The sequence below is a fragment of the Callorhinus ursinus genome, unplaced genomic scaffold (genome assembly GCF_003265705.2).
Source record: "Callorhinus ursinus isolate GAN/ISIS: 27379988/994484 unplaced genomic scaffold, GSC_fseal_2.0 scaffold59, whole genome shotgun sequence".
In the NCBI taxonomy this organism is placed as follows: Eukaryota; Metazoa; Chordata; class Mammalia; order Carnivora; family Otariidae; genus Callorhinus; species Callorhinus ursinus.
In genome coordinates this window covers 5589609-5599925 of record NW_027397121.1, presented here as the reverse complement: position 1 = coordinate 5599925, position 10317 = coordinate 5589609, and the positions used below count along the sequence as shown (strand labels likewise).

The window sequence follows — 10317 nt, the reverse complement described above, 5'->3', positions numbered from 1 at the left end:
TTTCTTTCTTTCTTTCTTTCTTTCTTTCTTTCTTTCTTTCTTTCTTTTTCTTTCTTTCTCTTTCTTTCTTTCCTTCTCTCTCTCTCTTCCTTCCTTCCTTTCCCTAGTGAGAGAGTGGGTCCTTTCTTTGAGACACTTCAAATAACCACATGGTGGCAAGCCCATCTGAAACCGGTGGCATTCATTTTTGATCCAGAAAGAGGGGAAATCTTAGGAAAATGAGTTCAACAGGGCTTTGGGGAGGTGCTCAACATGGGGGGCGGGGGTGAACACTCGAAGCCCATGGTCACTGGGGGACTGGGACACTGGAGGTTAGGACAATAGGTGTTTCGCTCTGGAAAAGAAAAGACTGCAGAGGTAGGAGATTGCCACCTTCAAATATCTGAAGGGTGGTTGTGAGGTAAAACGGTTGGAATAGATTTATGTGGCCTAGCTGGGAGTCCGGTGGGGAAAGCCAAAGGTGGCAGGTATTAGTTCAATATGAGGAAGAACTTCCTTAAGGTCAGAGCTATCAGAAGAGGGAATGGTTTGTCACAACAAGTAGTGAGATCTCCGTCACCAGAGGCATGTAAGCTGAAGCCAAAACACCTTTTGGCAGGAATTCAAGTTCTGAGTGGGTCATTGCATTAGGTCTCTTCTATCACTGAGATTCTCCAAATTGGTCCACAGCCAGCCCTTGAGAAGCCCCAAACAAACAAATATTAATGGAGCGACTGTGTTGTAGAAGGCGCGATGGGGGGGGGGTGTGTGGAAAAAAGAACAAAAGCTACAGCCTCTGTCCTCCATGTTACTGGGCAGCTGTGACAGAGGCAGGGTGTGCTTGGAATCACCAAAGGGAGAGAAGACACACACTTCTGAAGTTCAGAAGCAGGAGACCCTGACAGGGGTTAGATTGGGGGCGCAGGGGGGGGGGCACCGAGGAGGGGGTGAGATGGTGCCAGGCCCTGAGAGAAACTCCAGAATCCAGACAGGCAGAAAGAAAGGGGAGGAAAGGTGTGGGCACCGGCCAAGGAGTAGGAACCCGGGAGCCGAGCAGGCTGGTGCACAGGAATGAAGGAATGACAGACAGGAGAGCCCGAGCAGAGGAGGCTGAGAGAAGGCTCAGGAAACAGGCCCAGGAAGGCCCAGGAGCCGTGGGCGGCCCACAGAGGAGAGGCGTGTGGCCTGGGTCCAGGGTGCCCATTTGGGGTGCGCAGGGTGTTGCGGGGGGCAGATTTCTCCCCCACGTCCAGTCACGCCGCAGACCACCAGGCATCGTGCCCCAGGAATGCCTCTTCCCCCCCTTCCCGCAGCCCCACCATGGCCTCCGGCCCCCTCAGGGCAGTAAGCGCTGGAGAAAGACGGGAAAACCCACAAAAATCTTCCAAATAAGACAAATATGTGGTGCAGACAAAAGCCGTGCTGGGTGGGATGAGGTTTCGGTTGCTCCTCAATGGGGCGGACCCGTCAAAAGTGGCTTGTGGCCACAGAAAAATGCGTCATCTCTCACTCTCGGCGGGGCACATTGTCTAGCGACCCCCCAAAAGAGCCCACGCTGGAGGTTCCACAGCGAGGGACTAGGAGGTCAGTCGCTGGCCTCAAGGTCACCCACGTGGTCCTGTCTGCTCCCCAGCAGGGGCTCCAGGGGGTTGAGGGGCAGCCTTAAGCTGTCTCATGATTGCCATTGCTGGCCTTCCTGTGTGTGGTGCGTGTCCAGAGCACTGCTGGGCTGTGTGGGAGGGTGGTCTGTGCGGCCCCCCTTCCCCCCCAGAGTCCCATGAGACTTTGAAGGGTGGGGGTCAAGTGGTGTTCCAAATGGAAGAGGCAGCGGCCACCGGAAGTGCCTCGGGGGGACAGGGGGTGCAGGGGTGTGATGGGAGGTGGTGGGGAGAGGCTCTCCCCAGACTTCTGTCCCCCAATTCCCTCCCCACCCCCACACCCCTGCAGGTTCCCAGGCCCCTGGGGTTTGCGTTCCATTTCTGCTCCAGTTCCATGGCTGTTAATGGCCATTGTTCCATGGAGAAAGACAAAAATGTTTTCAGTTTAGAGGCATTGTTTCGGACTTTCTCTCCGTGGGCCAAAGGCCTGGGATGGGAGGCCTCCCCTCCGCAGGGGGGCCCCAGGCAAGGGGGAGTTGCACTTGATGTGGGAGGGGCAGCCTGTGTGAGGGGATGAGTGGACTCTTCTGTCTGTTTGTCTGTCTGTGCCAGTTGTCCACAGGGGAAGCCCTCAGAGGGGCCAGCACTGGCAAGGGGGCTTCACCCTTAACCCAGCTTTGGCTTCATCCTGCTAGCCCCCAGACCCAGCCTAGCTACTCTAGCTCCTGCCTACTACTTAAGCTCCCCCGCTATGAATGAGTGAGAAACTTTCTCTCTCTGGGCCTCATTTCCTCATCTGTAACATAAGAAGATTCCAAGACTCTTCCTGGTTCTAAGCTTTGGCAAGGACAATTCAATCACCTCAAAGGCCTTGCCTTCACTCTAAGACTCCACTGGTCAGAGCTGGCCTAGAATTTGGCTGAGTTGATAGCTACCTGGGCAGTGGGCTTTGCAAGGGAAGGAACCTGCCCCTGCCACCTTCAGTATTTTAACATTTATTTTGTAGTCTGGAATTCCACCATTAGAGATTCACTCCTTTGGAATCTACTTCTAAAAGCCATTTGTGATAAAATGGAGAGGATGTAACACCTTTTAACACTAAGAATAATCCTTTGTTTATATATTTCTCTTCACAGTGTTGAAATCATTTTCAGATATACCATCTCATTTGGGACTGCAACAGCTCAGCAATTAGTTGACCATTGGTAGGTTAAGACCCTGCGGAGGTTGTGACTCAAGATAAGAACCTGGACACAGGTGATGGCCTCCTAGGAATTACCTGCATTTTAACAGAGGAACGTCCTGAGGGTAAGAATAATCACAAAGGAATGCCTGTCTGGTGGCAGAAATTTCAAGCCCAGCAATTTCAGGCAGGAGAGGCTGTCTAGTCTGGCTGGGAATGAGGATGCCACCCCAGAGGGACCGGTGGGTGTGGGCCCACTCGGCCTGGAGCTGGGCTGGGCCTGCTCGGCAGCACCCCTGCCCACTGTTGTCAAATCAAGTAACCAGCCCTCAGAGATTCACTGGACCCCCTATGAGGGTGGATCTGCTTGGGCAGGTGTCTGGATTCACAGGAAACCCCCAGAGAACAATAATGACTTGAAAAACAGAGTCAGGGAGTGTGTAAGTGCAGGGCGGAGGTACAAGGGAGCAGAAATCAGGGAGGGCTGGGGCAGGCTGAGAGCCAGTGCAGAACCTGGAAGGCTAGAGAAGGTAAGTGCGGGAAGAAGGGAGTGGAGGCAGTGGTGGTCTTCTCTAGGAAGGGCTACCTGGGCACAAAAGCTCGTTTGAAACTGGCCAGTCATAATTAGAGACCACCTTGAAACACATTCGGTATCCACAAGGAAAAAGAATGATCATTTATCGGGGTCCCAAGATCCCAGATAGTTTCTGCACATTATCTCGCTTGAACCTTGAACTAGTTTAGATTTTATCACCCACAGTTTGGGGGGTTTTTTTTGAGGATTTTATTTATTTATCTGGCACACAGAGAGAGAGGTCATAAGCAGGCAGACAGGCAGGCAGAGGGAGAAGGAGAAGCAGGCTCTCCGCTGAGCAGGGAGCCCAGTGCGGGCTCGATCCCAGGACCCCGGGATCATGACCTGAGTCGAAGGCAGACGCCTAACGGACTGAGCCACCCAGGTGCCCCTATCACCCACAGTTTTACAGAGAAGCAAGCTGAGGTTCAAAGAGGGTGTGGAGGCTGCCTGAAGTCATACAGCTGGTCGGTCAATGGCAGAACTGGGAGTCAAACCTGAGTCATTCCGGGCTTGAAAGCCTGCCTTCTAACCACTTCTGCAAGGATGACATCCATCTGTAACACAGCCTCCTCCTCGCCCGCAAGGGCATTCTTGAGCCACAGAGAGCATCCTTGCTATTTCCTGCACAGGCCGTTCTTTTTTTGACGGGGGAAGGGGAGCGCGCCAGTGAGCGAGTGGGGGAGGGGCAGAGGGAGAGGGAGAGAGAATTTTAAGCAGGCTCTATGCCCAGCACAGAGCCTGACATGGGGCTCGATCTCACAACCCTGAGATCACGACCTAAGCCGAAATCAAAAGTCAGAGCCACCCAGGCACCCCCTGCACAGGCCATTCTTGACCTGTGCAACAAGCTGGCAAGAGGAAGAAACTGTCTCTGTACTCCAGGGTTCAGCAAATTTTCTGTAAATATTTTAGGCTTTGTGCGCCATATGGCCTCTGTTGTTAACTCGGGGGAAAGCAGCCATCGACATTATATAAATAAATGGGCGTCGCTAGGTTCCAATAAAACTTTATTTACATACCTATCTAACTCATCCATGTATCCCTTTATTGATCATACCTATCATCCATCCATGTGTCCATTCATTGATCAATTCATCTGATTGTTTATCCATCCAAAATATTTCTGCTGAGCACCTTCCATGTATCAGACACTGTTCTAGGTGATGGGAATGCCATCACCAAGGTAACCCCTCCCCCCTTGGAGCTCACATTCTTTACTTGGACCCTCCTTGGTGACTGATTCAATGTGTTTAATTGAGTAGAAGCTCTACTGATCACAGGATGGGGACATTAGGCATTCTTTGATGTGTTTTTAACCTAGAGGAAAAAGGCAAGTCACATTTGAGGGTGAAAGGCAGCACAGGATAGTGGGTAAGTATAGATTCCTGAACCAAATCACTTCTGCCGCACACTGGGACTGTGTCCTCGCACAAGTTCTATCACCCCTCTGTGCCTCAGTTTCCTCACCTCTGCAAGGTGGATGACAACAGTAGCGTCTGACTCCGAGGACTGTCTTGAGAGTCAACTGAGTGAAAATTTATAAAACACATACAAAAATACTGGACTCAGGGGCGTCTGGGTGGCTCAGTTGGTTAAGCGACTGCCTTCGGCTCAGGTCATGGTCCTGGAGTCCCGGGATCGAGTCCCGCATCGGGCTCCCTGCTCCACGGGGAGTCTGCTTCTCCCTCTGACCCTCCCCCCTCTCATGTGCTCTCTCTCTCATTCTCTCTCTCAAATAAATAAATAAAATCTTTAAAAAAAATACTGGACTCATGGGAAACACATTATAAGTTTCTGTTAAATAAAGGAGCTGTGCAAGAGAAAGAAAAAAACAATTAGAGGGGCGCCTGGATCGCTCAGTCAGTTGGATGTCCGGCTCTTGGTTTCAGTTTGGGTCATGGTCTCGGGGCAGTGGAGTCAAGCCCCGAGTCAGACTCTGTGCTCAGGGTGGAGTCTGCTCGAGATTCTATCTCTCCTTCTCCTTCTCCCTCTGCCCCTCCCCCTCTCTAAAAATGAATAAAATCTTTTTTAAAAAAGAAGAAAAAACAATTAGGAATTAGATCATGAGATGGTGCCTACTAATTCCGACTTCACCAGAGCACTATGTTGGACAAACACTTTCATCTTCCTTTGCTCCTATTTCATCATTTTAAAGACAATATATATAACAACATAAACTCTCACTGCTTCTTTCACTCAGGTAGAGTGAGTCCAAATGACTCCCTGATCCCAGATGAAAGGGAAAAAAAAAACTTTATTTACAAAACAGGGGCCGGGCCAGAGATGGCCCTCGAGCCACAGTTCGCTGGTATGCATCATCAGGTGGAGGAGGTGAGATTTATACAAATGGCCCAGTTAAGTAACTGGACGATTGTCTTGGACCAAGGAGCACCCATTAGGTGGTGAGCATGCCAAGAGTCTTTGGCACTTGCGCATTGCAGAGGAGTGGGAGGTGAGAGAGGACAGGCAGACTGGGGTCCAATTCTGGAAGGCTTCGAATACCAGGCTGTTTATTTAGACTTTACTCTCAGGAGCAAAGGTTCACAATAATGTTCTCTCCACTTTGGGATACCATGACAGGTGACATCCATGTGTGAGACTTACCTCCATGAGTATACACCAGAATAGACTGTAGCAGAGAGAAACCAGGCTTTGAGTTCCAAGGAACTCCCTGTGAATGAGTTTACATTTCCAAGTACCACAGATACAGAGTCCCGCCCCAGCCCACCATATTAATGTTAACTGTTTATTTTCATGTATTGTGGACAGAGCAAATGGCTGGTATAATATGTTGTGTTATGGGGGTTTGAGGAATTTGTTGAGGTTTTTTTGTGGATGAATACTAAAAATGTATTTGGAACAAAATGTATTCTCAGTTTGTAGGGTATAACATGCATCAGTTAAAACTTGTTAATCATGTCACTCAAATTCTCCATTATTCTCATGATGGCTTTTGTCTACTTGACCTGGAGATTTCTGAGGCTTTTCCATGGCCAGAGATGTGTTCATTTTTCCTTGGTTTCTGTCAATGTTTGCTTTATATATTTTGAAACTGGATTAAGAATCATTGAAATTATATATTTTTTGTAAGATTATAACTTCTATCTGTATATCTTCTTTGTTTCTTTTAGTGCTTTTTGCCTTGGATCCCATATTGTCTGGTGCTAATATACCTGCTTAATCTTTGTTATCATTTTCTTGGTATATTTCCTCCATCTGTTCATATTCAAAATGTTCTTGTCATTTGGTATCAAATACATCTATGTGAACAGCATAGAGCAGGCTTTTGCCTTTAATAGAGGAATTTTTCTCTTTTTTCATGTATTATCTCAATGATTTTTTAGACTTAACCTGTCATTTTATTTTATGCTTCCTCTTTAATTTGCTTTCTTCTTATTTTTTTCTTTTTTTCTGGCTTTTTGTTAGATTAATTTTTCTCCCCTCACCACCCCTGCCTTTTAATTCACTCTAAATATTTGGAAGTTGATTTTCCAATTCTCCATCTTCTGTTGGTTACTCTTAAACTTGAGTCCATATATTCTTTAACTTAGGCTTTCCTATCAATGTCTACAGCTAATCAGGAACTCTGTCTCCTTTAGCACACTTAAGTATTCCTTCTCCTCCTCCATTTGTCACCTCCCAAGTTGAAATCATCTGAGTAGATCATGGTTCCATATTGTTGTTCTTATTTTTACTTATTTATTTTTTAAAGTAAGCTCTACACCCAACATGGGGCTTGAACTCATGACCCCAAGATCAAGAGTTGAATGCTCCACCAACTGAGCCAACGAGCCACCCCCATATTGTTATCTTTAAAATGCTTACATTATGCCTCAATAGTTAGAGTTCACTAAAAGTTTTACTAGTTTCTTTGTTCACCATAGTTTCAGCATCCCACGTCTTCCTCTTTCTTGAATTCACTATTTTTTTTTAATTGACGCACCTCCTCTAGGAATTCTTTCAAGTTATCTGAGGGTGGCAAACTTTCTTCTTATGAAACAAAAAATGTCTTAATTATCCCCTTCCTACTTGAATACTTCATTTCCCTTTGGAACTTTGGAGATAGTGTTCCATTGTCTTTTAACAACCAGCCTGATACCTGATGCCAATTTAATATTAGTTTATTGGTGACCTGCTTTTTCTCTCTGGAAATTTCTAGGCCTTTTTTTCTTTATTGTTGTTGTTCTGAAATTTCACTATAATAATTCTCAGTGTGGGTCTTTTTTTTCCTGAGAACATTCTGTCTAACAATTAATTTCTTTCTTCAATAACTGGGAAATTTTCTTTTGTTAGTTCTTTAATTATTTTCTCTCTTCTATTCTCTGGAGTTCTATCCTTTTGTAATGCTTATTAGACAGATGTCTCTTACCTCTTTCTCTCAGACTTTCCATCTTTTTCTCCTTTTCACTGCGTTTAAGGAGACTTCTTCAGCTCAGCTTCCCCTAATAACTAGACCATTAAATTCAACTTGGACCATCTACTGAGCTTCAAAATCTGATTTTCAATTTTTAAGTTTCTAAGACCACTGGTTGAATTTTTTTTTTTAAGATTTTATTTTTAAGTAATCTCTACACCCAACATAGATCTCGAACTCACAACCCCAAGATCAAGAGTTACAGGCTCCTCCAACTGAGCTAGCCACGTGCCCCTACTGGTTGATTCTTATTTTATTATTTTTAAAAAGATTTTATTTATTTATCTGAGAGAGAGTGAAAGCGAGCGAGATCACAGAGGGAGAGGGAGGGAGAGGGAGAAGTAGACTCCCGGCTGAGCAAGGAGCCCGATGCCGGACTCGATCCCAGGACCTTGGGATCACGACCTAAGCCGAAGGCAGACACTTAACCGATGAGCCACCCAGGCGCCCCTACAGGTTGATTTTTAAAATAGATTTATTATTACTTGGAATCTCTTGAGGATAATAATTATTCTTCAACTAAACTGGTTTGTGTTGTTATTTGTTCTATTATCTCGATTTCTTTGGATGTTTCCCCTTCTATATGTTTAAGTTTAGAGCTATGCTATCCAATACAGTAGCTGCTTGCTATTCAGATTTAAATTATTAGGGGCACCTTACTGGCTCAGTCCATGGAGAGTGTGATTCTCGATCTCAAGGTCATGAGTTCGAGCCCCACATTGGGCAGAGAGATTACTTAAAACTAAAATCTTTTAAAACAAATTTTAAATTATTAAAACAAAATACAATTAAAAATTCAGTTCCTCAGTTGCAAGAGCCTCATCTCAAGGGCTCAATAGACACAAGTGGTGTGCGGCTGCATATTGGACAGCTCAGCTACACAACCCTGCCATCATCCCAGAAAGTTCTATTGGACGGTCGTACTGGCTTAGAGTTTCTCTAAACCGTAGTTCTATTTTTCCTTAACTCTTTAGTGATTCTTGATGTTCTGCTCATCATTGTGTTTGAGGCCATCTACTCGCCAGCTTTGTATTCACTGCAGCCTGTTACTGTTTATTGAGGGTGGGTGGGAGATGAGCAGCCTCTGACACCTTTCCTCCCAGATGACGGCTCCCTATTTCTCTCTCAGAGTGTCAGAAGCTACTTGGAGCATTGCTCTGCCTCTCTAGCTCCAGCATCTTGGGGCAAATCCACAACTGCCAACTGGTCATGAGGCAGCAAGGAACATCCCTCTTCTGCTTATTTTAAGTCTGCTGTCTCAGGCTTGGAGCCCTGAAACCATTCTTCCCTCCACAGCAGTCTTCTTCATATGTTTTAGCCGTGGTTCTTTCCAGTTTGATTGCTTTCAAGCTTTGATGCTATTTGCTCTTTCTCTTTCTGGGATCCAACATTTCTTTTTCTTTGCATTTTTTTAGATTTATTTATTTATTGAGAGAGAGCACGCACATGAGTGTGAGGGGCAGAGGGAGAGGGAGAGAGAGAATCTGAAGCAGGCTTCACTCTGAGTGCAGAGCCTGACACAGGGCTCGATCCCACGACCCCAAGATCACAATCTGAACCGAAACCAAGAGTCAGACACCTAACTGACTATGCCACCCAGGCGCCCCTGGGATCCAACATTTCTGATACGCTGACTGTTCCCTCTTGTTTTCTCACACTGTAATATAGTTATTTTTTTTTTTCCTAGAGTTTTTCTGTCATTTAGTGGATTGGGGCAGGAGAGAGGGCCTTTTGCCAGCTTGACCCAAACTTCAACAATACGTTTGTGTAAGCATCGTTCTGCTCCTTGTAGGTATGTTTCATAACTAACATTTCATTAAACCTGGTGATTCCCAAATTCAAATGGCCGCATTAGAATCCCTGGGGAATCCATGGACTCCACTCCTGGGGGCTTTGAATGCACATCCTGGTTTGGGAATCATCAGCCTCCGTAGTGGGATGGGTCGAAAAGAGACTCAAGTACTCAAGATAGGCCACCTACTTTGCAGGCTAGTTTGTGGCTAAGGCCTAAATGCCAAGATCTCTAACAGCCCAATCACCACTTCCATAAGTGATTGGGACACTGGGTGGTGTGGAGATGGAGAGTCTAGGGGACCTCTTTCTCCTTGGACTGCGGGAGGGTGAGAAGTTGCAAAACTCACTGGGGATAACTCAAGCACAAGAGAGATACAATGAGTACAACTGAATGGAAGTAAAATGAATGATCGCTGCAGGCCTCTCTCCCTCCCACGGCGATATCAACTCTGCAAACCCCAAAGATCAAAATGGGGCCAGAAAACTCCCCCATCTAGAGATTTTTTTTTTTAAACTTTAATTGCTATCCTACTCATGGGCCCAACTCCCGCTTTGAGGAGATATATTTACTGCTTAGATTTGCAGTAATGATTATTATTGTTACTGTTAAGAAGAATACACTCATTGTCTCCAATGAGCTCACAACGCTGCACAAACATGACCTCACTTCTCCTCTGAATGGGGCAGGTATTGTTAACTTTGTTTTTCTAAAGAAGGACACAGAGGTCCATTGCAGTCCAATGCCTTTGAGCAAGGCCACACATCAAGAGAG

The 10317-nt window shown here is 46.2% G+C and overlaps 1 long non-coding RNA gene across 1 annotated transcript in view; it reads left to right on the top strand.

Moving 5' to 3' along the window:
• LOC112815939 (uncharacterized) overlaps positions 1-9518 on the top strand; it is a 14794-nt gene extending 5276 nt beyond the window's left edge. The window contains exons 4-5 of the long non-coding RNA XR_003206082.2: positions 2714-2885; positions 9439-9518. This is a non-coding gene — a long non-coding RNA (uncharacterized lncRNA). The remainder of the gene's footprint in view (positions 1-2713; positions 2886-9438) is intronic.
• The last annotated feature ends 799 nt before the right edge of the window (positions 9519-10317 follow it).